Source organism: Tamandua tetradactyla, chromosome 26 (genome assembly GCF_023851605.1).
Source record: "Tamandua tetradactyla isolate mTamTet1 chromosome 26, mTamTet1.pri, whole genome shotgun sequence".
Classification (NCBI taxonomy): Eukaryota; Metazoa; Chordata; class Mammalia; order Pilosa; family Myrmecophagidae; genus Tamandua; species Tamandua tetradactyla.
In genome coordinates this window covers 20,426,121-20,453,137 of record NC_135352.1, presented here as the reverse complement: position 1 = coordinate 20,453,137, position 27,017 = coordinate 20,426,121, and the positions used below count along the sequence as shown (strand labels likewise).

The 27,017-nt window shown below is 35.7% G+C and overlaps 1 pseudogene; it reads left to right on the top strand.

Moving 5' to 3' along the window:
- The first annotated feature begins 4,832 nt into the window (after window positions 1-4,832).
- Window positions 4,833-26,264, top strand: LOC143669626 (structural maintenance of chromosomes protein 4 pseudogene; annotated as a pseudogene).
- Window positions 26,265-27,017: the final 753 nt, after the last annotated feature.

Here is a 27,017-nt window from a genome sequence, read left to right as displayed (position 1 = left end):
TTAAGGAAGAACTGCAAAATATTGTGGACATTTTTTTCAAATGATGCTATCTAGAATTATTATTATTTCCTATGTGGTACACAACATTTTCATAGACTGAGTCCTCAATAAATGTGTGCTGATACATTTGTTCTAAAGCTTATGTATGTTTATACATAAAACTTGAAGCAAAAACATATAGAAATGCTTCTTTCATTAAATGAAATAAACTTATAGCACTGTGGAACGCTAGAACCTGCAAGTGACTCTTGAAGTAGAAACTTTGATTCCATTTTTTGGTAAACAAATAAAAAGGGGTGCATTGAAACTGAGTAGCTTTTTAGTGGTAATATAGTGATTTACTGAACCAATACTAGAACGCCATATCTTTTGATTTCTTGTGAAGTCTATGCTGTAATGAAGTCATTATAAACTTGGATGTTTGGAAATTTCAAATTATGCATGAACAACAAATTAATGAAATGAACTAACCACAAGTTAGCAGTTGTTTCTATTTTATGAAAATATATTAACTTCAATATAGGTATTCATTCTATGACTCTCCATTTTACCCCCAAAAAAGCAATACTCTGTCATCTAATTTACATGGAAACAAAACAAACATTATTATTTTTTCAAAGGGATATTATGGATGTTTTCATGAAATTTGTAATAAAAATGTTGAGTGTGATTTAATGGGGAAATAACTGTCTATTTAGAAAAACTGAAAATGAAATCAAAATTACTAAATAAGCAACATCAAAATACCTCAAGATGATGGATAAAGATGACATTTACAAGGTTTGGTAATGCAGACTAGTAAAGTTTATTGCAAATTAATCTAATATTGGAGACATATAATTTTTCATAGAAGCTGAATCATAATTCAGCTGTCTTTCCCTGACAAGGTCAAAATTTACCACTAGGCGCATTCAAACACTCTAGCTGGAACTTTTTCATCACATTTTAATTCAGTTTCTGTATAATTTCATGTACAAAATGAAATTCAGTGGAAAGTATCTGTCCTTAGTATATTAAAAGAGAAAACAAGAAAAATCTTGTAAACTTTATATTCAACTAAAATAGAAAAAAATCAAACTATGGTTGATACATAATTAATCAGAATTGTCAGCAGCTGGGTTTCATCCATATTGCTGGGAATTATAATGCAAACAAAGCCAGCTGTTTCTTTCTGCATATCAACTCCATTACTGCCTTAAGAGCTATTTTAATCAACGCTAACATGATGTGATCATTTTTTCACTTGCAGCTGCTCTTACAGTGTTAAGATTTCATAAAGTATATTCTGTATATTCAGGAATCTAAGTAAACGAAATTCTCATTTGAATTATTTAAATTGTTACAAAACTACCTGGCATATATTCAGAAATATAGTAGGTATTTCTCTCCCCCCTCCCCCACCCCACCCCAGGTGATATATGCTGTATAATGAAGTGGATATATTTTGAATAGGACTTAAGTTCAATGCCTATGTGCTTATGCATAAAGTTCGCGGCACTTAGAAAATGTGAGTATGAGTCTAAGGTCAGTTTATGAACTGAGCATATGAAGATAATAAATATATTAATAAAACAATACTAATGTTTACATTCTTTATTTGAAAATGGCATTCTGTGTTGCTGAGAAAATCAGAATTTGTTCAGTAGGTTTACTGCAACATCTCACTTCTCAAAGCAATCCTAGTTAGTTCATTAACTAAAATGTATATTACTGTGCCCTTAACTTCAAATGTGTTTTCCTTATTATAGTCAAGAAAACACTCTTTTATTAATAGCCCACATATTCAGCATTTTTCCATCATCATTTCAGATATACCTTAACAGCTCACAATCTACTTTTGCTTCCTTTAATAACCCATCACAATCACATCTTTTTCTCTAAGAGTTTTTTTATAGGAAATTGAAGGAAAGAAATTTTAGGTAGCCATCTTCCACTTTAAAAAACTTTACCACTTATATTTAAGTGCCATCTCTTTCTGCCTTTCAGGTAAATTCTATCTCTTAAATATTCAGTTGTTTCTCTTTCCCCTGGATGCTCAGCTTATGAATAAGCTCAATTCTATAAATCCTGGTTTTAAACCCAAGATGGAAAGAAACATCTCATTCCTTTGACTAGTTATTCTCAAGTATAATCATGCATAAAATGTACATTACCAGATCCTTTTTAAAACTGTGTGGTTGAAAACAGCATTTAGTCAATTACCCCTAATGACACAAGAACCACACTTGGAAAACATTGTTTTAAACTCCTTCTTTTGAAATAAGCTCTTCGGAAATAGCTATTATACTCAATTCTGCTGCTCATTCATCCATATCTTTTTTTACTAGGAAATTGAGAGAACTATTTGGGGATTCCTAAAACCACTGTTTGGTTACCCAGAATAACTTCTCATTTTGACCTGTTGGTGTTCTTTGGGTTCCTTAACCTGACAGCCAGCTCCCCACTCCATCACGGTAACAAACTACCCAGTTAATTGGCATCCCTGCTTCACCTACACCAGGCTTCCAGCCTAAATTACCACACCAGTGAGGTCTCTGCTTCCTTCCACAACTATGAGGAAATGCACATAGGCCAATATCTTCATCTTACAGAGAAAGATGGAACCAGGTAAATGTGGTACAACATACATATCTATCTACAAAGTGAAGTATCAACAGATAATATAAATGGTTATCAGAAAATCAATAGAGATTTAAGTGTATTATTAAGATTTCAAATTAAATCATTAGAAGAATTAAAATATAATAACACATTATCTATCAAAAAGGGGGAGGAAGAGTGACAGAAAAGGGTAGTAAGGAAGGTAAATCCTCATTCCTTATATGGACAAGTTAATAGATATTTTTAAGGTTAAGTCAAGAAATAGATGTATAATTATTTAATTCAGGGCTCTGAATGAAACAATCAAGTAAACAAAAAAAATAAACCATCATGGTATTTCTCTGTGGATAGTGGGATAGCAGATGGGCAAGCCCAACCTGTAGCATTTGATTCCTTTTGATGTTCATGTATGTTAACATATAAATGTATGGGTATATGTATATATACCCATACATATGTACAAATATATATATTCGGTGTTTCCTCTGACTTTAGCCACTTCGGTCATATAAATGAGGTGCTATGATTCAAAGAAAACTGGAAATAACAACCTGAAACTTTAAACCACATTTGTTCTTACACAAGACCAGGTAAAGAGAATCTGTTATTTAGTAGCACACATAAAAGATTTAAAGATGGTCCCAGAAGTGACTTAATAGTGAGGGCAATGTTATATGGCTCTACATAATAAAGTAAATAAACCAGAAACCATGAAGTAGAAAAGCAGGTAAATTGCAGTATATTCAGAGGTCAGGGGAAAGAATCTACATTTTGGCTGGTTTGAAGGAAAAGGAAGAATATTGAGTGGAGGTATGATATGAAGAAATATTTGTAGTATTTTGAGGATGGAGCATTAAAACATGAAGGAGCAGAATAGAGCATGTGTATGTGTGTGTGTGTGTGTGTGTGTGTGTGTGTGTGCGTGTGCTTAGACAGATGGTAGATAGATAGATACACCAGCACTCCACCCTCCCCAAGACATGCACCCTGACCTTGACCCATGCCCACAACCTCCACAACCTGCTCCTGTGCACGTGTGCATCTGCAGCCCAATCCCCCTGGGCCCCCTTCCCCATAATAAGCACACACTTGATCCCTACCTGCACTGCATCCCAAACCCCAGACCCTGATAACCATGACACCTACATTCCACGTGTCCACCTGCAACCTGCTCGCGCCTCTGCTCCTGCACATGACACAGCCCCCTTCCATCTACCTCCCACCATACTCTGCCTCTGTTTCTCCCACAATGTGCCCTGCTCCTGAACTCCAAGACTTGCCACAGCTGCACCCTGCTCCCACACCACTCTCCCACATCTCTATGCCCTGCACCCCTTGCTGTCAGGCACCACTACGTAGCACCCCCGACCCTTGCCTATAACTGCACTGCAACTCATCACCACACCACTGTACCCAATCCCATGTCCCATGTCCTGCCCCATACATGTCCCATAAATATAAAACTTTAGGCTACTGAAGGCAATCAACTTCCAAATTAGTGCTATCAAGATAATTACATGCCTCAAAGGCAACAGAAAATATCAAAGCATATGATGATGCATACAGATATAGCCCAGCCTAATGACCAAATTAAACACTGGAGGAGATGCAGACTTTGGAATCAAAGATGTTCATATAACTCTACTAAATAAAATCAAAGGTTTGGCTAATAACATAAAAGAGATAAAGAAGATACAAAAAGAGCATAAAGAAGAATGTGAAAGAATAAGTAGGAAAAGAGCAGACACCACAGAGATTAAAGATGCCATAGCTCAAATAAAAAATATACTAAGACACACAAGGGCATATTTGAAGAAGCAGAAGAAAGAATACATGAACTAGAGGACAGGAAAATTGATTTCAAACATTAAGAAAACAGCAAATGGCAAAAAAGATGGAAAAAAAATTTAATTGGAGCTCAGAAAAATGATGGACAAAACAAAGAGAACAAATATAAGGATCGTAAGTGTCCCAGATGGAGAAGACAAAGTTAGCTGAGAATATAATGGAGGAACACTTCCCAATACTTATAAAAGATATAAATGTGCAAATCAAAGAAACCCAAAAAACCTCAAATCAAATAAATTCAAATAGGTTACTCCAAGACACAAACTAATCAGTCTGCCAAATGTTGAAGAGAAGCAGAAAATCCTGAAAGCAGCAAGAGAATAATGAACTACTCATACAAGGGAAACCATGTAAGACTGATTTCAGATTATTCAACTGGCACCATGGAGGTGAGAAGGCAGGAGTATGATATATTTAAGATCCTGAAAGAGAAAGACTTCCAGCTGAGAAGTTTGTACTCAGCCAAACTGTCCTTCAAAAGAGAGGGAAAGATTAAAATTTTGACAGACAAACAAATGCTGGAGAATTTGTCAACAAGAGACAAGCCCAATAAGAAATATTAAACGGAGTTCTATTGGCTGAAAAAAAAAAAAGGTGAGAAAGGTCTGCAAGAGGGTACAGAATTGAAAAGTAACAGTAAGGATAACTTAAAGAATAAAAAGAGAAGAGGGAAAAGAATATATAGAGCTTACAAATAAAATTCAAAGGATAGGATGGTATATTCAAGAAATGCCCAGCAGGCAAGAATGCTTACCTGCCGTGCCAGAGGACCCGGGTTCGATTCCCGGTGCCTGCCCATGTAAAAAAAAAATGCCTTCACAGTAATAACTTCGAATATTAACTGATTAAATTTATCAATTAAAAGATACACATTGGAAGAATGGATTAGAAATACAATCCAGGTATATGCTGCTTACAGGAGACTCATCTTTGACCCAAGGATACAAACAGATTGAAAATGAAAGGAGGGAAAAAGATTTTCCACACCAGATGTAACCAAAAGAAAGCAGGAGTAGCTTTGCTACTATCAGACAAAATAGACTTTAAATGCAATGACATCATAAGAGACAAAGAAGGATACTACATATTAATAAAAGGGACAATTCACTAAGAAGAAATAGCAATCATAAATGTTTATGCTCCCAATCAAGGAGCTCCAAGGTAATGTGCAGGTTTGAAAGGATGTGTATACCCTAGAATAGCCATGTTTTAATCCTAATCAGACTTGTGGGGGCAACCACTTCTTTTAATCTTTAAATAATGTAGGTTGGGAACTGGATTAGGTTATCTCCACGGAGATGTAACTCACTTGTGGGTATGAATCTTTCATTAGAGAGAATGTGACTCCACCCACTTGAGTAGTTTACTAGAATCCTTTAAAAGAGAAAGCACTTTGGAGAAAGTTTCAGAATGATGAGAAAACCACTGAGTCCACCAGCCAGGGACCTTTGGAGATGAAGAAGAGGAATGTCTATGGAGGGGCTTCATAAAGATAAAGGCCTGGAGAGGAAGCTAGTAGATGTCACCATGTGCCTTTCCAGTTGAGAGAGAAACCCTGAACTTCATCAGCCTTTCTTGAGTGAAGGTAGCCTCTTGTTGGTGCCTTAATTTGGACATTTTTATAGGCTTGCTTTAATTAGGACATTTCCATGACCTCAGAACTATAAACTAGCAACTTATTAAATTCCCCTTTTTCAAAGCCATTCTGTTTCTGGTATATTCCATTCTGACAGCTAGCAAACTAGAACAGTACATGAGGCAAACTTTGGCATAACTGAACGAAGTGATGGATGTTTCAACAATAATAGTAGAGCAGACTTCAATACACCACTCTTCTCTATAGATAGAACCAGATAGAGGATCAACAAGAAAACAGAGAACTTAAGCACTCTGATAAATGAATTAGATCTAACAGACATATATAGGTCATTATACCCCAAAACACCAGGATATATATTCTTCTTTAGTGCTCATGGAACATTCTACAGGATAGAGTATATGCTGGGGCACAAAACAGGTTTTTAAAATTTTAAAAGGACTATAATTATGAAAAGCACTTTCTATGATCACAATGGAAAGAAGCTGGAAATCAATAATCACCAAAGAACCAAAACTTTCACAAATATATGATTAAGGAACACACTCTTGAATAATGAGTGGGTCAAAGAAGAAATTGCTAGAGAAATTGGTAACTATCTGGAGACAAATGAAAATGAGAATATGACATATCAGAACATACAGGATGCAACAAAGGCAGTGCTAAGAGGGAAATTTATTCCCCTAAATGCCTATATTAAAAAAGAAGAAAGAGCAAATACCAAGGATTTAATTGCTCACCTGGAGAATGAACAGCAAACTGACTCCCCAAAAAATAGAAGAAGAAAAATAACAAAGGTTAAAGTAGAGTTAAATGAATGGGAGAACAAAAGAACAATGGAAAGAATCAATAAAACCAAAAGTAAGTTTTTTCAGAAAAATCAATAAAATTGATGGAAAAAACTGATGGGCTCTTAGCAAGGTTGACAAAGAAAAAAGAGGGGGGTCGTTAGCACAGACCCTGAAGAAATTAAAAAAATATATACATATGTATATAAAAGAGGATGCTATGAACAAATATACACCAACAAACAAGACAACAGATGAATGGACAAATCCCTAGAAACACAAAAACAAGCTATATTGACCTGAGAAGAAATAGAAGGTCTCAATGAAACAATCACACATAAAGAGATTTAATCAGCCATCAAAATTCTTCCTACAAAGAAAAGCCCAGGGGCAGATGGCTTCACAGGGGATTTTATCAAACATTCCAGAAGACCCAACACCAATCCTACTCAAACATTTCAAAAAAATTGAGGAAAAAGGAACACTATCTAACTCATTGTATGAAGCTAATATCACTTTAATACCAAAAACAAGTAAAAATGCTATAAGAAAGGAAACTACAGACAATCTGCTTAATGAATATAGATGCAAAAATTCTCAACAAAATACTAGCAAATTGATTCCAATGACATATTAAAAGAACTATACACCACAACCAAAAGGGGTTTGTACTAAGAATGCAAGGGTAGTTCAACACAAGAAAATCACTTAATGTAATACAGCACATTAACAAAATAAAAGGGAAAAAAATCACATGATCATCTCAATTGATGCTGAAAAATCATTCAACGAAAATTCAACATCCTTTTCTGATAAAAACATTTCAAGAGGTAGGAATCAAAGGAACTTTCTCAATATGATAAAGGGTATATAATAAAAAAATCACAGCCAGCATTGTACTCAATGAAGACAGACTGAAACTTTCCCCCTAAGATCAGGAATGAGACAATGATGCCCTCTGTTACATCTATTATTCAACATTGTACTAGAAGTACTAGCTAGAGCAATCAGGCAGGAAAAAGAAATAAAAGGCACCTAAATTGGAAAGGATGTAGTAAAACTTTCACTATTTGAGGATGACATGATACTATACTTGGAAAATCCTGAGAAATCTACAATAAAGTTATTTGAGCTAAAAAGCAAATTCAAATTCAACAAGGTGGCAGAATATAAAATTAATGTATGAAAATCAGTAATGTTTCTAAACACAAACAATGACCTAACTGAGGAGTCAATTAAGGGGAAAAAATCCATTCAAAATAGCAACTAGAAGAATCAAGTATCTAAGAATGAGCTTAACTAGATATGTAAAGGGCTTGTACACAGAAAACTACATAACATTGCTAAAAGAAACCAGAGAAGATCTAAATAGTTGGAAGACATTCCCTGCTCATGAATAGAAAGGTTAAATATAGTTAGATGTCAATTCTAGCCAAATTGATCTACAGATTCAAAGAAGTACCAATCAAAATTCCAACAACCTACTTTGAAGACTTGGAAGAACGAGTTACCAAATTCATCTGGAAGGGAAAACATCCCTGAATAGCTAAAAGCATCCTAAAGAGAAGAATGAAGTGGGAGGATTAATACTTCCTGATTGTAAACTTATTATAAAGCCACAGTGGTCAAAAACAACATGGTACTGCACAAAGATAGAAGTATTGACCAGTGGAATCAAATCAAGAGCACTGAGATGACCACCAAATCTATGGTCAACTGATCTTCAACAAGGCTACCAAATTCACTAAACTGGGACAAAAAATGATCATAGGAGACCTGGATATCAATAGCCAAAAGAATGAAAGAGGACCCTTACCTTACAGTCTATACAAAAATTAACTCAAAGTGGATCAAATACCTATATGTAAGCACTAGTACCATAAAGCTCATAGAAGAAAATGTAGGGAAACATCTTCAAGACATAATAATAGGAGATTGCTTCCTAAACTTTATACTCAAAGCACAAGCAACAAAAGAAAAAATAAATAAATTGGAACTCCTCAAAATCAAATGCTTCTGCACCTCAAAAGACTTTGTCAAAAAGGCAAAGAAGCAACCAACTTAATCGGAGAAAATATTTGGAAATCATACATCAGATAAAAGCTTGCTATCCCATATATATAAATAAATCATACAACTCAACAACAAAAGAATAGGCAATCCAATCTTACAGTGGGCTAATTATATGAATAGACTTTTTTTTTCTGAAGAGCAGAAGAAATGCTTTTAGATGGCTAAAAAGCATATGAACAGATGCTCACTCTCTTAGCTATAAGGGAAATTCAGGTCAAGACTACAGTAAGATACCACTTCACACCTATAAGAATGGCTATTATTAAGCAAACAAGAAATTACAGATGTTGGAGAGAATGGGGAGAAATTGGGACACTTATGCATTGCTGGTGGGAATGGTATAGCCACTATGAAAGACAGCTTGGTGGTTCCTCAGGAAACTAAATATCGAGCTGTCCTATGATCTGGCAATACCACTACTTGGTACATACCCAGAAGAGCTGAAAGCAGTAACACAAACAGACATTTACAATCCAATGTTCATAGTAGCACTATTTACAGTTGCCAAAAGATGGAAACAATCCAAGTATCCATCAACAAATGAGTGGATCAACAAAATGTGGAAGATACATATGATGGAATATTATGCAACAATACAACAAAATGAAGTCCTGAAGCATATGACAAGATGGATGAGCCTTGAGGACACAATGCTAAGTGAAATAAGTCAGACACAAAAGGAGAGAAATTGTATGATTCTATGACCATGGTAAAAGTTAAATCAGAGGCTTATAATACAAAATAGAGGGGACATAGAGATACACAGAAGCTTGGGATGGGTGAATAGTTAGCTAATGAGGTTGAACTTAATTGTAAGTGAACAGATAGAAGTGATGGCAGTTCACTAGTGAGTCTATAAATAATATTACCATATTGAAGGGGAACATAATTGAAAGGGGTTCTATAGACTCATGTGTCCCACTGATTAATACTACAAATATAAATAAGTTCTTGCATGAACTACTGCAAAGGTATGAACCTTGTAGAAGAATTTATAATTTCTGGGTATAGGGAGAAAAATGTTATTGCATGCTATGGGGTTATGTTCAACAGGAAAACATCAACAGTACCCCAGCAATACCAGGGGTACATAATGGGAGAGGGACAAGATTTACGAGAGATGTGGATTTTCTATTTGGTGAGGGTATGTTTTTTGGCTCTGTTTCTCTTGGAAACAATGAAATTATCAAAAATTGATGGACTGTAGACTCTGGACATTATACATAAGGCCCAGCTGATGGAGGTGGCTGAAAGATGCACTGACTAATAAGTAAATTGGTGAGTGATGGTGTATACATATGATCGAACCTTGAGCTGCTAAAAAATGGAATGAAGTTATGAGGTATGCAATGAAGTGAATGAACATGTGGGACATTTGGTAAGGCAAAATAAGCCAGAAACAAAAGGGCAACTTTTGTAATGATCTCATTAGAAGAAAACCGGGGCCTAGACTATAAGCTATTACAGCAGTCACATTTAGTTTGAAGTGGTAATTGTTATTTCTGGGTTTTGAGGGGCTGTTTTATTTTTGTATAACCTGGTATTTAGAGATAAGAACACAGCCAATCAGGTCAGGATTAAGGTAATTCAGAATACAGCATTAAGGAAGAAGTTGCCTGTATTTTGGAATTTCACTGACTCTTGAGACCAAAGGAAGAAAGGTTTATTTTATCCAGAGCCTAAATTTTCAGTAGCATATAATCTAACTCAACCTATCTGATAATTTAAGCAATTCAAACATAGTGATCCCAGAATAATAATAAGAGCCTTTAATCCTGTATAGTTTAATGTAATGCCTGGATACATCCCTGAGTATATTAAGCAGGTAATCAGAAAGTGTTGGTACCTTGAGGGATGGGAAAAACAACATGGAACTATTAAATTTTACCACTGGGGAAAGCCCAGATACTGTGTCAAACATTAGGGACACTCAAATCAATAGGCCAAGCCCTTGATCTTGATGTTTGCTCTTGTGAAGCTTATTTATGTAGCAGAGAAACTTGGCTTATCTATAGTTATGCCTAAGAGTTGCTTCTAGAGGACCTCTTTTGTTGCTCAGATGTGGCCTCTTTCTCTCTAAGTCCAACTCTACAAGTGACATCATTACCCTCCCCCCCTACATGAGACATGGTATCTAGGGTGAAAGTCTCTCTGGCAATGTTTGATATGACTCCCAGGGATGAACCTGGCCCTGGCACCATTGAATTAAAAATGCTATCCTGACCCAAAGGGGTAAAAGAAGTGTAACAAATAAGGTATCAGTGGCTGAGATAGTTCAAATAGTCAAGAGGTTACTTTGGAGACTTCTGTTATGTAAGCTTCAGCTAGCCATTGTTGCCGATCATAGTTTCCCAACCTCCAAAACCACTCCTGCCAGCTCTAAAGAGCATTTAGGGCTTTATGTGAGATTCTAGAAAAGTTCCACACACTTTGATTATTTTTCAGAAACTTATAACCTCTAGATGGGTTCCTAGACCAGGTAAGTTCTAAAACCCAAAGGGGCTTACGTCTCCAGAACATCAACTAGTTCCATCCCCCATCCCATATTGTTTTAGTTTGCTAGCTGCTGGAATGCAATATACCAGAAACAGAATGGCTTTTCCGCAAAAGGGAAATTTAATAAGTTGCTAGTTTGCAGTTCTAAGGCCAAGAAAATGTTCCAATTAAAACAAGTCTATAGAAATGTCCAATCTAAAGTATACAGGGAAAGATATCTTGGTTCAAGAAGGCCGATGAATTTTTTGGGATTTCTCTCTCAAGTGAGAAGGCACATGGCGAACATGGTCAGGGTTGCTTTCTCATCTGGAAAGGCATGTGGCAAACACAGCATCATCTGCTTCCTGTCCTGGCTTTTGTTTCACGAAGCTACCCAGGATGCATTTTCCTTCTTCATCTCAAAGGTCGCTGGCTGGTGGACTCTCTGCTTCTTATGGGTACCTCATTCTCCTCCCTCAGAATCTCCCTTTCTCCAAAAAGTTTCCTCTTTTACAGAATTCCAGTAAATTAATCAAGCCCCACCTAGAATGAGTGGAGACATGTCTCCACCTAATCCAGTTTAACAATCACTCTTAACTGAGTCACATCTCCAGGGAGATGATCTAATTAAAGTTTCAAACATACAGTACTGAATAGGAATTAGAAGAAATTTGCCTTTGCAAAATGGAATTAGAATTAAAACATGGCTTTTCTAGGGTACATATATCCTTTCAAACTGGCACACATGTTGTCAACAGCTCCTTCCAACATGAAATGCTAAAATTGGTATAGCCCAAATACCCCTAAAGAGTGGGAGAAAGATCAAAGGTAATGGTGTTTTTAAACAGAGAAGGTAAGGTTTAACAAATGAATATGAGCTGAATCCGTATATTGATATTTCTTTTAGGGTCCAGGATCTTAGAGCAGTCAGAAGTAAAAATTGTGGAACTGTAATCTATATCAAACTCTGAAATATGTTCTACAACTAATTGTTGCAGTGTGCTTTGAAATTTATTGCTTTTTTGTATATATGTCATTTTTCACATGCAAAAAAGAAAAAGTCAATTGTGATGATGAATGCACATCTATAATACTGCGAACCACTGATTGTATACTTTGGATGATTACATGGTCTGTGCATATACAATATATATCAATATGATTGCATTAAAAACCTGATATAACTAATATATCTTGGGTAACATTTGATTGCATATCAGGAGGGGATAAAGTAAGATGAAATGTATGGTTATAGTTAGGTTAAATATGTTTCAAGGGTAGTGATTGAAGAACAAAGACTCTGACTTCCAAAACAATACAAAAAATAAAATAGAAAAACACACTAAAGCTTAAATTGATCCAGACAAAAAAGGGTAAAGAAGATAAAGCAAGTATAGGAAATGCAAGAAAAGGGAATAACAGAAAAAGTAAGATAGCAAAAGCGAATTCACCCAGTTGACTAAGATGTTGTAAAATGTTCCAAGATTCTGCTCCCTCAAAGAATCTTCGAACAACTAGCAAATAGTGGCAGAGCCATTTTCCTCAAAACTCCGGAAAGCAGTTAAGAGTTCATTAACTGTGTGAGTACCAAATCAAGAAAACAACCTAACATTGGTAGAAGAAGCTTACGGTGCACTTTTTGGCCCTCCCCACCTCTCCCCAGTGTGCACTGCAGTTGGACTATGCTATCATGGTGAGTCCCTGGTCTCATTCCAGGGGGAGAAGAGTAATTACAATGTGTATACTTGGGGTGACTATGTGTTGGTGCCAATCTATCAAATGACTACCTGAAAGAATGAACCAGGAAACTCATCTACAGCCTCCCTTCACAGAATTTGCTCAGCAGGTAGGAGAATCTTGCAGACAGCCAAAGCAGTGTATGAGACAATTAAATCAAAATGTCCATGGGCAAAGTATTAATGGCTGTAAAACATACAACAGAGCACCCAGAAGGGAGGGAAAGTTCAGTTTGCAGGGGATTAGGATTCCTGTAAGCAAGGGAATTGCTAAGCTTATGAGTATAAGCCTAGGACAAGACTCAAGCTCGAAAGAGACAAAGGACCCTGCACTTTCACCTCAGGCTGATCTTCTTGATAGATGTGTTAAACTCTGAAGAAGAACAACAACCCAAACAGAACCAATTTGCAAAGACTGCAAAGGGTGTTTTCTGCATTGGTTTGTTTGGTTTTGCCAGCACTTGGTATTCAAGATTCTGTCATATCACTATCTGCATACAAACCTAAGGAACAGACAAGGACTAATTCCTAGAGTTAACATTTTAGATTTTCAGAACATATAAGGAATGGTAAAAGATTACAAGACAAATAAAGAAATAAGAAATGATGCACAATCCAAATTAAAAGGTAAGATTTCAGAAATGAGCTACAAATGAGCTACCAGACTTTGGACCTATGAGAGAAAAACTTTAAAGATATGATTTTCAATATGCTCAAAAATATAAAAGAAAACATGGAGAAAAAACCTGAAGGATATCAGAAAAATGATGAACGAGAATATCAATAAAGAGGTAGAAAGTTTTAAAAAGAAATCAAATGAAAACACTGGAGTTGGAGACCACAATAACTGAAATACAAATTCCTGAGGGGGTTTCATCATCAGATTAGAACTGATAGAAGAAGAAATCAGAAACTCAAAGACAAGATACTTGAAATAATTCTGTTTGAGGAGCAGAAAGAAAATAATTTAAAAAGAAAATAATTTTAAAAATGATCAGAAAAAAAAGAGGACAGAACCTAAGAGAACTATGGAACACCATCTAGTGTATCAGTATATACATTATGGAAGTCCCAGAAGGGGAAGAGAGAAAATTGCCAAAGGAATATCGAAAGAAATAATGGCAGAAAACTTCCCTAATTTAAGGAAATACATGCATGTTGATTCAAGAAATCAAATGAACCCCAAATGGGATAAATTCGAGTAGAGCCTCACCCAGATACACTGCATCCAACTACTGAATGTCAAGGTCAAGGAGTGATTTTTGAAAACAGCAAGAGAAAAGTAATGTGCTATATGTAAGGGTACCCTGATATGAATTAAGTGTTATATTCTTATCAGAAAACATGTGGTCAGAAGATAGTGGGACAAAATAGATACAGTGCTGAAGAAAATAATTACCATATAACAGTTTTATATTCAGCAAGAACGTCTTTCAAAAATGATGGAGAGATTAAGACATTCTCAGATTAATAAATCTGAGGGGGTTCATCACACTAGACCTGCCATATAAGCAATGATAAAAAGAACTCTTCAGACAGAAAAGAAAGAATACTTGGCAGTGGATCAAAGTGGGTGTAGAAAAATAGCACTCTCCAATAAAGGTATTCATGTAGGTATTTTAAACATTATTGTATTGTATTTCTTGGTGTATAGCTCCACTTTCTACCCGTACTTCTACAGGTTCAAAAATGTAAATGCATAAAAACTAATGATAAGTCCATGATCTTGGATATGCATTGTAAAAGACATAATTTGTAACTAGCACAACAAAAAGGCAGAGGGACAGTAAGGTATAGGAGAAGTGAATGTGCATACTATTGAAGTTAAATTAGTGTCAAATCAGCTTTACTGTTATAGATTTAGGATGTTAAATTTAATTCTAGAGTAACCATAAAGAAAGTAACTGAAAAATATACACAGACGGAAATGAGAAAAGAATCTTTTTGTACACTGTAAAAGATGAATTAAATATTAAGCCAGACATTAAAAGAAGAAATGAAGGACAAAAAGGTATAAGACTTACAAAGACCAAATACCAAAGTGGAAGAAATGGGTTGGCTTTTACAATGGAGATTTATTTGCCTGAAAATTTATAGCCTAAGGCCAGGAAAATGTCCAAATTCAGGCATCAACAGGAGGATATCATCTCTAAAGAAAGGTTGCTTTCTTTAGAGCACAAATGAAATCAGAAGGAAAGATAAACGATAAAGACTGAGATGGTATAATCTAGGAGTGCCTAGAGTGTACAATGATAGTGACTAAATGTAGAAATTAAAAATGTTTTTGCATGAGGAAGAACAAAGGAATGTTAACATTGCAGGGTGTTGAAAATAGATGGTCATTCATATTTAAAAAAAAAAAAGAAAGGTTGCTGCATCTGTGACACATCTGTCACATGGGAAAGCATCTCTAAAGAAAGGTTGCTGCATCTGTGACACATCTGTCACATGGGAAAGCATATGACTGGTATCTAGTGGTTCTTCTCTCCCAATTTCCATTGCTTTCAAGTTTTGGCTTCAGTGGCTGTCTTTTTCAGCTCTCTTGGCTTTTTTAGTCTAATATCTTAAAAAAATAAAAGTCTCCTGTAAATGATTAAGACATACTTTGAATGGGCTGGGTCACAGCCTAATCAAAAGGTCCCACACACCATAGGTCTGTCTTCACTAGAATGAATTAAAAGAATATGGCCTTTTCTCAGGTACATAAGAGCTTTAAACCAGCACATATATGACCCAGTAATCCCACTTCTTGGTATATATGACAAATAATTGAAAGCAGGAACACAAGATACTTGCACACTGATGTTTATAGCATCATTACTCACAATAATAAAAAATGGAAGCAAATCAAGTGTCCATCAGCAGATAAGTGGATAAACAAAATGCTGTATATGCACACACTGGAATATCCATTTAGCCAAAAAAAAAGGAATGAAGTTGTGATGCATGCTACAACATAGATGAATCTTGACGACATCATGTTGAGTGAAATAAGCCAAAAGAAGAAAACAATTATTGTATGATCTTGCTTACATGACATACCTAGAAGAAGCAAACATAGAGAAAGTTTATAAGTTATCAGGGGCTAAGGAGGTTGGGAGGAAGGAGGAGTCATAGCTTAACTGGCAAAGTTTTTCTGTTTGAAGTGATGAAAAATTAAGGGTAAAGGATACAGATGATGCAGAATATTGTGAATATGATTAATACTACAGAATTGTACTGTTGAATGTAATTAAAATGAGAAAATATGAATTGTACATTTATTATTACTTTTTTATTTAAAAGTAACGAAAACACCTCCAAAGAATAAAATGTACGAAAAATTTAAAATAAACTTTTAGAGAAAATTATACCAGGAACATACCAATCTAAGAAAACCTGGAAAAGGTAAATTAGTAGTAACATGTGAAACAGACCTAAGAAAGAAAAAAAAAACAATATTTTTGTGCATAAAGAGGAGACCACATAATGATAAAAACTTTAATTCACCTGGAAGATACAATTCTAAGTGTGTATATATGTTGTAAACTAAAAATATGAACAGATTTTCTACCTTATTTTTGCATTTAATGGCAGATCAAAAAACCAAGAATAATCAAGATGTGCATAAAACTTGACAAAGTAGAGACTCTCCTGTAAAATATCAATATTTATTATGCAGAGTTTAATTAAAATTTCTGTTAGTGAGGCAGGGATAGACAGATGATCATTAAAACATCTAGATAGCTAGAAATACTCATATACAACTGAGATTTGTGAAACAGGTGGCACTGTTAATCAGCAAGGAAAGAGAGGATCTATTCAATACATGGTGTTCAGACAATTGTGTACTATAATTTTAGAAAATGTCAATGAATCCCTACCTTGTGCAATAATTCCTTAACTCACACAATTTCAAAACGTCAATATGAGAAGCATAAAGAATTAAAGGTAAAATGCAATACAGGCAGTCCTGGCTTGTATGGTAGTGCAGGACCATAAAAATAACTGTGTAATCTGAAACTGTGCAAAATGATCTTAATAATCAGCAATCATGATTATTCCATCATTTTCCATATTTTTTTCAAAACATTAAAAACTCTTACTGTTGCCTATAAACATATAGGGAAATAAAAGTATAATAAATCTAAAATGTATTTCGTACACTGAAAAACATTAGGCACATGGAGAATACATGTTTAATATCTTTGCAAAGATCTTAGTAAGAGTGGTTTGAGGAGGATGTGCCTTCTTACTGTATAACTTAGGATAGGAAGCATGCTTTTTTTTAATGCTTTGGTGAATTACCATATTGCTTTCTAAGTTTGGATAAACTTTCAACATTTTTAAATTTTTTGTCTGTGTCATTTCCTCTGAGACATTCTTTTGGTCACAACCACATTGCTCACTTATATTGATAAGCTTGCGGTCTTTAAGTTCCTTTCATGGCATATTTAGTGTCTCTTAAATGGTAGCAGTACCAACATTCTCATGATCAGTTATTTCTTCTATGACTCCACTTAGGTTAAAGCTGAATTTCATTTCCAGTATCATCATTTTTCATTTCTTTGCTGAACTTTCATCTTTTTTTTTTACCTATTTTCTCTTTTGATTTTTTTTTTGTAAAATATTGTGTGGGTTCACCCTTGGCAACTTAATTGCATGCTTTCCATCCTATGCATGAATAAAAGAGGCTTTGAAAGAAGTGCTATGATTAGTAAGTGAGCATGATATGCATCTGGTATTTACATAGCAATTTGCAGATTGACGAACTACCAGTAAAATTTGTCCTTTGTATAATTATTCAGTTAATACATTGTGGTAAATCGAAATTTGAATGATATCGTTGGAGAACTGGTATTAAATGAATTGTGGTTAGTGAAATTTGCACGGCAGAACCATGTAAAGCAAGGGCTGTCTATGCTTTGAAATAATTAGAAAGAAATTATAAAGGATTTATTTTGCTTATAGAATAGAATATTATTTTATAAGCAAGATCCCAACGTGCTATAAAAGAAAATATCAGGAAATTTTCCTTCATTAAAATTGTGAATTATTATTCAATGATGCAATAAAAAGAAAGATGACTAAGAACAAAGTTAGTTTATAAAATAAAAATCATTAGGAAAAAAAGTCAAACAAACAAATGAAAAAAATGTGCAAAAATCATGAACGGGCAATAGAAGAATTACCTATAGCCAATAAACAAACAAAAAGCTGTTGGCACCAAGTTAAATGTATATTAAGATTATAATTAGACTTTCTAGACTTACTAAATTGGTTAAATTAGACTTCTGACAAGATGACAGAATAGGAGAGGCTGAATTTACCTGGCTCCAAACAACAACGAGGGATACAATAGAAAAATGACTGGGACGGTGGTTCCACGGTGTGAGAGATTATAGAGGGTCTTCTACCCTACATAGAGAGGTCTTTGGGGAAAAAACAGAGAACTAGGGATGGAGAGAATGGGATGAATAGATTTGGTCATGACTCTGCCTGCCCCTGCCTACCCTGCAGCTGGCTATGAAAGATTTTTTTCCCTTTGTCTCCATAGATGGGAGTTCCCATGGCTAATTTTAGAGATAATAAATGTACTTTCCTGTGCACAGACTCCACTTAATTGAGTATAGTCCCTACTCCCTGCCCTTTGACACACTGATCATGGGCACCTGTTTTCTTTTTTGGCAAATATTAGAAGGCCCTACCCCAGGGACAAGGGGGAGATGTAGACTGGTACCGATCCAATATCCTACCAGTGAAAGAGACTTCTTTGGGTCCTGATACTTCTCCAGTGGAGATCCAGAGATCACAGGGTGGAGGGATGAGGCCAAGAAAGCTCCCAAACTAGCTCTGTGACTGGCCACTTAACATTATACCTGCAGTTGGAGAAGGTGGGCCTTAGACTCAAGAGCACCATTTGCTAGGGAGAAACAAAAAGTGCAGTCTGACAAATTGCCAATTTGTCTAGCTTTCAATAAAGCCCTAAGTATAACTGCAATACCCCCTTGAGATTAGGGACTTGGTTTCAAGGGGAAGGACTCACAAACCAAATACAAATGGGGATCTTCAAAGCTAATACAAGTAGATTCAAAACCTTAGGTAAGAAAGAAATAAATTAGCAAAATTGACCTCATTAAGACATTAAAATGCCCCATCTATAGCAGAAGATCATAAAGCATCTGAAGATCCAAACAGATATGGCTCAGCCAATTGACCAAATTAAATTACCCAAGGGGACACAGAATTTGGAACAACTAATTAAGGTTGTACACAATGACATAAAGGATATCAAAAAAACACTGGAGGAGCATAAAGTAGAATTTGAAACAATAAATGTTAAATATCTGATACCACAGAGATGAAACATACTATAGGACAAATTAAAAGTATATTAGAGACATAACAGTAGACTTAAAGAGACAGAAGAAAGAATATGCAAATGAGAAAACAGGACAACTGAACTTGATCATTCAAAAGAACAAATGTTAAGAAAAATGTAAAAAATACAACTAGATCTCAGGAAAATGATAGACATCATGAAACGTATTCAGTCTCATCAATTCATATTCTATTTGTAAATGGCACTTAAATTAGTCCTAAGTTTAACTTATGAATGCAGCACTGATGTATCACATCCTACCAACTCAAGTACAAACCCATTAGCCTAGAGCAGCACAGTGGATGAGTCAAAAAGCTAGGTTCAGGTATTTACCATTAACTAAGTATGTGACTCTGGGACTTTTATTTGAATGCCCTGAACCTCGATTTCCTAGTCTGTAAAATGGGAGTTTATGACAATGACAATTATAGCTATCCTGCAGAATTATTGTGAGATTCATCACATCATATTCAATATGCTTAGCATAGGTCCTAGGGGAAAAAAACAGGCCTTCAATAAAAAGCAGCTATTATGATTATTATTCAGGGCTATCATTGCGCATGTACCTGAACTCTTCAGAATCACACACACTGCAGTTTTTCACTAGTTTGGTGGAATGAGGGGCACCCAGATTCTGCCCAGGTTGAGAAGCTGCCAGGACTGACGGGACAGCCCTAGCCTCTGCAGGAGCAAAAAGTTCATCAGGGCCCCTGTCCTCTCTGGTACACACCTTTAAGTCCAGCCACAAGTTCTTTGGGAAAAATAATCATTTTTCCCAGCTCAACAAGGGTCTAAAATGCCATCTTGTTTTGGAAGTGTCTCTTACTAGTAACATGCATGTGGATGTAGGACTATTTAATGAGCACTGCTCCAGGTTGTCTGACCTGGGGGTGGGGGTGGGGAATGGAGAGAGAGACGGTAGCCCAGCCTCAGTCAGCAGAGATCCACCAGCAGCTGCCTTCTTCCTGCCTCCATAAGTACAGTCTTTGGGGAATTCCATCTGGCCATGAAAATAAGCATATTTATCTAGCATTAAAAAATAAATCAATAAATTGGTAAAATTAATAAACCTGCCAGTACTAAGTTTTAGACAGAACAATTTGATAAGACTATCAGGCATTATCCCATAAAAGTTGAATTCCTGAATGTGCAATTTTCCTATGTCTGAAAAAGTTTATTTCATTATCTTTTGAAAAATATTCTTGTTGTGTAGAGTTCTAGGTTGATGGTTGTTTCTTTCATCTTTCAATACTCTAAAGATATTCCTCCCTTATCTTCTAAAATGTATTGTTTCTGACAAGAAAACTGCAGTTACTCTTATCTTCTTTCCTTCTATACAAAATTTGACTTCTCTCAGTACTTACAAGACTTTCTTTTTATCGCTGGTTTTTAAGCATTTCATTATTCTGTGACTTGGTATAGTTTTCTTCATATTGCAACTGTGGGTTTGGACTTTTCGTTAAATTTTGGGAAATTTTCAGTCATTATTCTTCAAATATTTTTTCAGTTCATATATTTAGCCACTTGAAATTGTCCGACAGGTAACTGATGCACTATTTTTCTTGTTTGTTCATTTCTTGGTACTCTTTTTCTCACTGTGTTCATTTTAGATAGTTTCTATTGCTATGTGCTATACTTAGCAGGTTCAGTTTTTCCTCTGGCTTTTTGAACTGATATGTTGCAGTCATATAACTGTTTTAATGTCATTAACTGTAAATTCTATAGTGTCGGTTCTGAGTCAGATGTAATGTCATTAACTGTAAATTCTATAGTGTCAGTTCTGAGTCAGATGTATTGATTTATTTTTCTCTTCATCATGTCATGTTTTTCTGCTTCTTTTTATACCTGATAATTTTTATTAGATTCCAAACAGTGCCAAATATTTTGTACTCCTAAAATAGACTTTTGGGCTTTGTTGTCAAGTAAGATACTTGTATATCATTTGATTCTTTCATATCTTGCTTTTAAGTTGCATTAGGTGAAACCAGAAGGGTATTTATTGTAGGAATAATTTTTGCTACCTCCTGAGGCAGGAGAGTACCTTGCCTCAGGAGGTAGGGAAAAATAGCACTCTAATTGTGATGTCTGCATTATAAGGCTTTTCACTCTGCATTGGAAATAGCTATTATCCCTGGGCCCTGCATAAGCTGTGAGCCCTGTTCCCTGTAGTCTTTGTTTTTTTAATGCAATTTTACTGAGATATATTCACATACCATATAATCCATCCAAAGTATACAATCAATGGCTCACAGTGTCATCATACAGTTGTGCACTCATCACCACAATTTTAGAACATTTTCGTTACTCCAAAAAAAGAAATAATAATAAAAAAGAAAATCCCAAACATCCCATGCCCCTTACCTACCCCCATTATTATTAATTTTTGCTGTCTTTATTTTCACACTCATCTACCCATACACTGGGTGAAGGGAATGTCAGTCACAAGGTTTTCACCATCACATGGTCATACAATAAAAGCTATATAGCTATACAATTATTATCAAAGATCAAGGCTGCTGGATTACAGTCCAATAATTTCAGGTATTTCCTTCTAGCAATCTTTTGAGTAGTTTGCCCTCCACCCTCCAAAAGCTTCTTCACATGCATGTGTTGATTGATCAGTACTCAATTGGACACTGAAAAAAGACTCTGCACATCTCTGTACTTCTCTTTGTGTGTAGCTCTCTCTTCTCCGATCTACTCCCCTGTGAACTCTAGGAGGCTTGACTTCTCCAGTTCCTACCTCACCTCTTCTATTCTCTGCCTGTGTTTCCCTTCATTGTATCATGGTCTGAAAATTCTCTGCAGAAAATAAGCTAGACAATCATAGGTTTCACCTCATTTATTTCCTGTCCCTCAAAAATTTCAGAATCATGTTGCCTAATGACCAGTGTCTTCAGTGCCAATGTTTCATACATTCTGGGGGTGAGGGAGTAAGTAGGACACAAAAATAAATAAATATCACAGGAACAAGTGCAATGTCCAGAAAAAAATTTAATATGATTATATGCATATAGATTTGACTCTAAGAAAATTTTCAGGTACCTATTCTATTATTTTAAGAATTATATTGCTGATAAAATTTCAGTCTTGGCCTAAAATGCCTATGGCCTAATTGACACTTAATTCTAAACATATACCAGTTAAAAATAGGCTGCAGAAGTGTATCATTCTCCAAGAAGGACATGCTCCCCTATGTCCACTATTATTAAGGTAATGGAGGATTATGACTAAGGAAGGTCATTTCAGAAGTGAAAGCCAGAACCAAGAAGAGCAATGGATAACATATCTCAATTGCTGATAAGGAGGAATGTCTTCTCCATCCCTGCCCAATAGTATCCATCACTGCTATAGTTCAATTTCTACTGTAAGTTTCTGATTTTTCCTATTGTACAGTAGTTAGATTTTATTGCTGTCATTGCTATCTTGTTCTTTAGCATCATTATATACTGATTGTGTGGGGAGAGAAGAATAGAAACTTTGTATTTCATTGCAGCGCTGCACCATAAAGACCCACTTTCATACCTGATAGAGGGTACTAAACATCAGCCAGAGCTCTTTGACTTTAAGTTGGATATAATGTCATTATATTCAATAGAATGTCGTTATATTTAAGTTGCATATAATGGAACTTTGGTTTGTCTCTCTTAAGGAGGGGTTATATACTAAAGGGGAAAGAATGCAGATGGATGTTTGATGGCCAGGGGCAGATGGTGGCAGAGACTGTTGTCTTCCCACAAAAGGTATTCTCTTCTTCCTGAGCACACAGATAGGCTACAATTTCAGCCTCAGTTGCAGTTAATTGTGGCGATATATTTATACTCTAGGCAATGGAATGTGAGTACAAGTGATGTGTGATAATCTGGATGGCGGCTTTTAAAGCCGAAACATATCTACATACAACTTTTTCCTTCTGAAAATGCCAGTAGATGATAACAAAGCATTAGGAGAGGAAGTAATCAATCAACTGAAGGAGGCTGCTCCTGAATCACCACTTGGAGCAAACCTATCTGTCTTATTAGATATGTGTTCTCAATTGCCCACACATACCTAAAAAAAAAAAGATTTTTGCATGAAGGATCTAGAACTGAAACATTGTAGGAGCTAGGGGAGGGAGGGTAATACAACCATTTCTAATTCTGGTTAAGTGGACTTCCCTGCAGGAAGGAAATCTTAACCTTAATTACTATGTATCCAGAATGGTCTACAGAGATAATACTTCTACTTACAACATGAGTGGGAATAAAAAGATATTTAAGGATGTTGAAAATCTTTTTTGAAGCCGTGGAACTGGAGAGGAGCATAATAGATCTTTCAATTTTACATGTTGCAGCTGCATAATTTGTTATGATAAAACCAAAAAGATGAACTGAACACAATGAAGGAATGTTTTAAAATTTGAGAAATATAACTAGTTGTAGATGGTTAAATGGATCTATCAAAATCTTGTGTCAGTTGAAATATTAAATCAATATAGAGCTGAGAAGTTAAACAGAATTGAGAGTGATAAAAAGAAAAGATGCCTTAGAAGGAAGAAAAACAGGCACCAAATTTCTTACCTTGGAAAATGAAGTATTTAGGAAAAAAGATACATATTTGTGATATTACATTTATGATCTGCAGAAAGTATTGGTAAAATGGAAACTGAAAAGGAAAATCTTAATGAAATATAAGGGAAATTAATGAGAAAGGCAACATACTGTTAGATAAAATAAAAGCTATGAATAAAGAGCTAACAAATGTAGAGATTAAATGGAATAAAATTACAAAATATATTAAGGAGACCAAAGGAAAATGTATACATTTTACAGCTAGATTTGAAAGATACACAAGTTAAGAGGAAATTAAAACATGATATGGAACCAAAAATATCAAGAAACATCATCTAAGATGTTAAAAAGAAGAAAATTTAAAAGAAGTTATGGACAGCCTTAAACAGGAAACACAAAGTTTTCAGAAAGAAAAAGAGTCCAGTGAAAGAATGCATTGACTATTGATACAGTTTTTGTTATTGATTCTATTGCTACAGGTTAAAGATGTGTAAACTTCCTTAAAAGACATAATATTCAATTAAAAACTTTTATAGGTTTAGATAACATGGCTGAATGTGAGGAAAATGCCCAAAATTCAAGAAGAAAAGAGTGCCAAATTTTAAAAGTATACCTGCTAAAAGTGAGACCATAATAAGTGAGAAAACAACTAGAAAAAGTGTCCTTGAGAAAGAAAGAGAAAAAGAAGAAAAATTAAAAGAAGTTATGGACAGCCTTAAACTGTAAACACAAAGTTTTCAGAAAGAAAAAGAGTCCAGTGAAAGAATGCATGGATTTCAACAAATTGGTAAATGAAGCACATTCAAAGACGGATGTAGCCAATCAGAATTTGATCTTTATCTCATCATCATAATACCCAGTCTCTCAATTAAGTAAGGCCAGGGGAACTCTAATTAAAGCTCCTAAGACTTTCAAAGAAAGGAAAGCTGAAACCAAAGATACAAAGCTGAAATTCCCTCAAAATGAACAGGAATTAAATGAGAGAGAGAGAGAGAGGAAAAAAAAAAACAAACCCAAACAAGACGGAATAAACTTGGTTTGTTCTGATCTTTTCCAAAAAAATTGAAGAAGAGTTCTTTAGCAATAAATCAAAGTAGGAGGAAACTTCTTGATGCAATAATCTAAGAAAAAAATCTGTCAGCATTCCAGGAATATATGGAAGATTGAAGGATTTAGGAACCACTGATGAAAAAAATTATATTGCTATTTGATCCTGCTGCTAAGCAATAGACTACATTGTTATTGATTCTATTGATACAGTTTTTGTTACTGATTCTATTGCTACTGTTTAAAGATGTGTTAACCTCCTTAAAAGACATAATATTCGATTAAAAACTTTTATAGGTTTAGATAACATGGCTGTATGTGAGGAAAACGTCCAAAATTCAAACTCCTGAAAATGCTTCTCTGTTATTTTATTTAGTACACATAAAAGATGAGAAAACTCTCCAAGCTTTTTACTTTACTCTACACGATGCCTTTGTAGCTAAAAACTTGGAACAAGCCACAAGTATAGCATATCAAAAAGATAGTAGATAAAGACTGTAACTTTACAGTGCCAGATCATAAAACAGTCAGGTACAATGAATGGCAGTGGAAACAAAGTAATGAAAGGAAGAACGGGTTCATCAGTTGTGGTTGAAATCTCTGAAAAAGAGGTAAAGAAAATGGAATCAGAGCTGCAGAAAGACTCTTAAAAAGCAGTGCAGATCCAGGAACAGAAAGTACAACTTGAAGCAGTAAAATTACTGCCTAGTGAATGAGAAATGAAAAAGGTTACTGCAAGGCATTCAGAGTTTATCAGAGCAAGAAGAATATTTTCCTCTCCAAGTTAAGGAACTTGAAGCTAATATACTTGCTATGAACGTGTTAGTGCCTGACATCCCCCTGCCTCACCCAAAAAGCTGACATTACTGAAAGAAAATGTTGACATTTTAAAATCAGAATATGACAGTGTGGCTGAGAAAGCTGGTAAAGTAGGGGCTAAGATTAAAAGATTACATAATATCATAAAATTCAGTAACCGTAACTCAAGACCAACTTAAGCAAATATGATACGCAGATTGTTGTGTTTCTGCTATTAATAAAGCCCAGGTAACAGCCAAGATTGCAGTGAGAAATTTTTAAAAGGCACAAGACTTTCACACTGAGAAAGAAATGAGAAATAATGAGAAAGAAGTAGATGACTTAATGGTAGACCTGAAAAGTCATGAGGCCAAAGACCAGAGGTTATAAAGAATACAAATGCTGCTGAGAAGCCCTTCCCAGAGATCTAAAAAACACATCATAATCTGCCTCAAAAACTAAATGTAGGGGCTTCTGGAAAGATGGTTGAATAGAGTAGCTCAAGATTAGCCCTGCTCCATGGAAAAGTCAGAGAAGGGACGAGAAGGCAACTGAAGTAGAAATTCAGGAGTGCAGCTGATCTGGGAGAGCTTTCAACACCGCATAGGGAGGTCTTGGTTGCAGAGGCCAAGGAACTGAGTGGCAGAAAGCTGGAGTCTGGTGCGGAAATGAGGAGCCCTCAGGAGTGCACAGATGGGAGCCAGGGACTAAGAAGTAAGCCAGACCAAGTTCCTTGGGTGCAATACCCTCACCAGCGCAGGCCCGTGACTAGTGGCTCCCCTGATACCCCATGCACCGGATCCCCATCACCCACTTCCATTCCCCATGCTCCAAGCATCCCCAACCCACCAGCCCTCAAGTGCACGTACCTGCCCCACAACCTCACCCCAAGTGCAGCCGAACCCACCTCTCCTGCACTATTGCCAAGCACTACCTCTCCCTCCCTGTTCCCTGCAGGTTGTTGTTAGCACATAAAGGCTGCGAGCACTAACCTCCATACCCAGGCTACCCTGCCCCCCTGCATATAGTGTCACACAGTCTTATCCATCCAACCCCTCCTGAGCTCTGCACATCAGTTTATGGCACTCCTAGGCCCACACATGCACACAGGCCCCCAGTCACGTCATTCGGCTCTGGGAACCA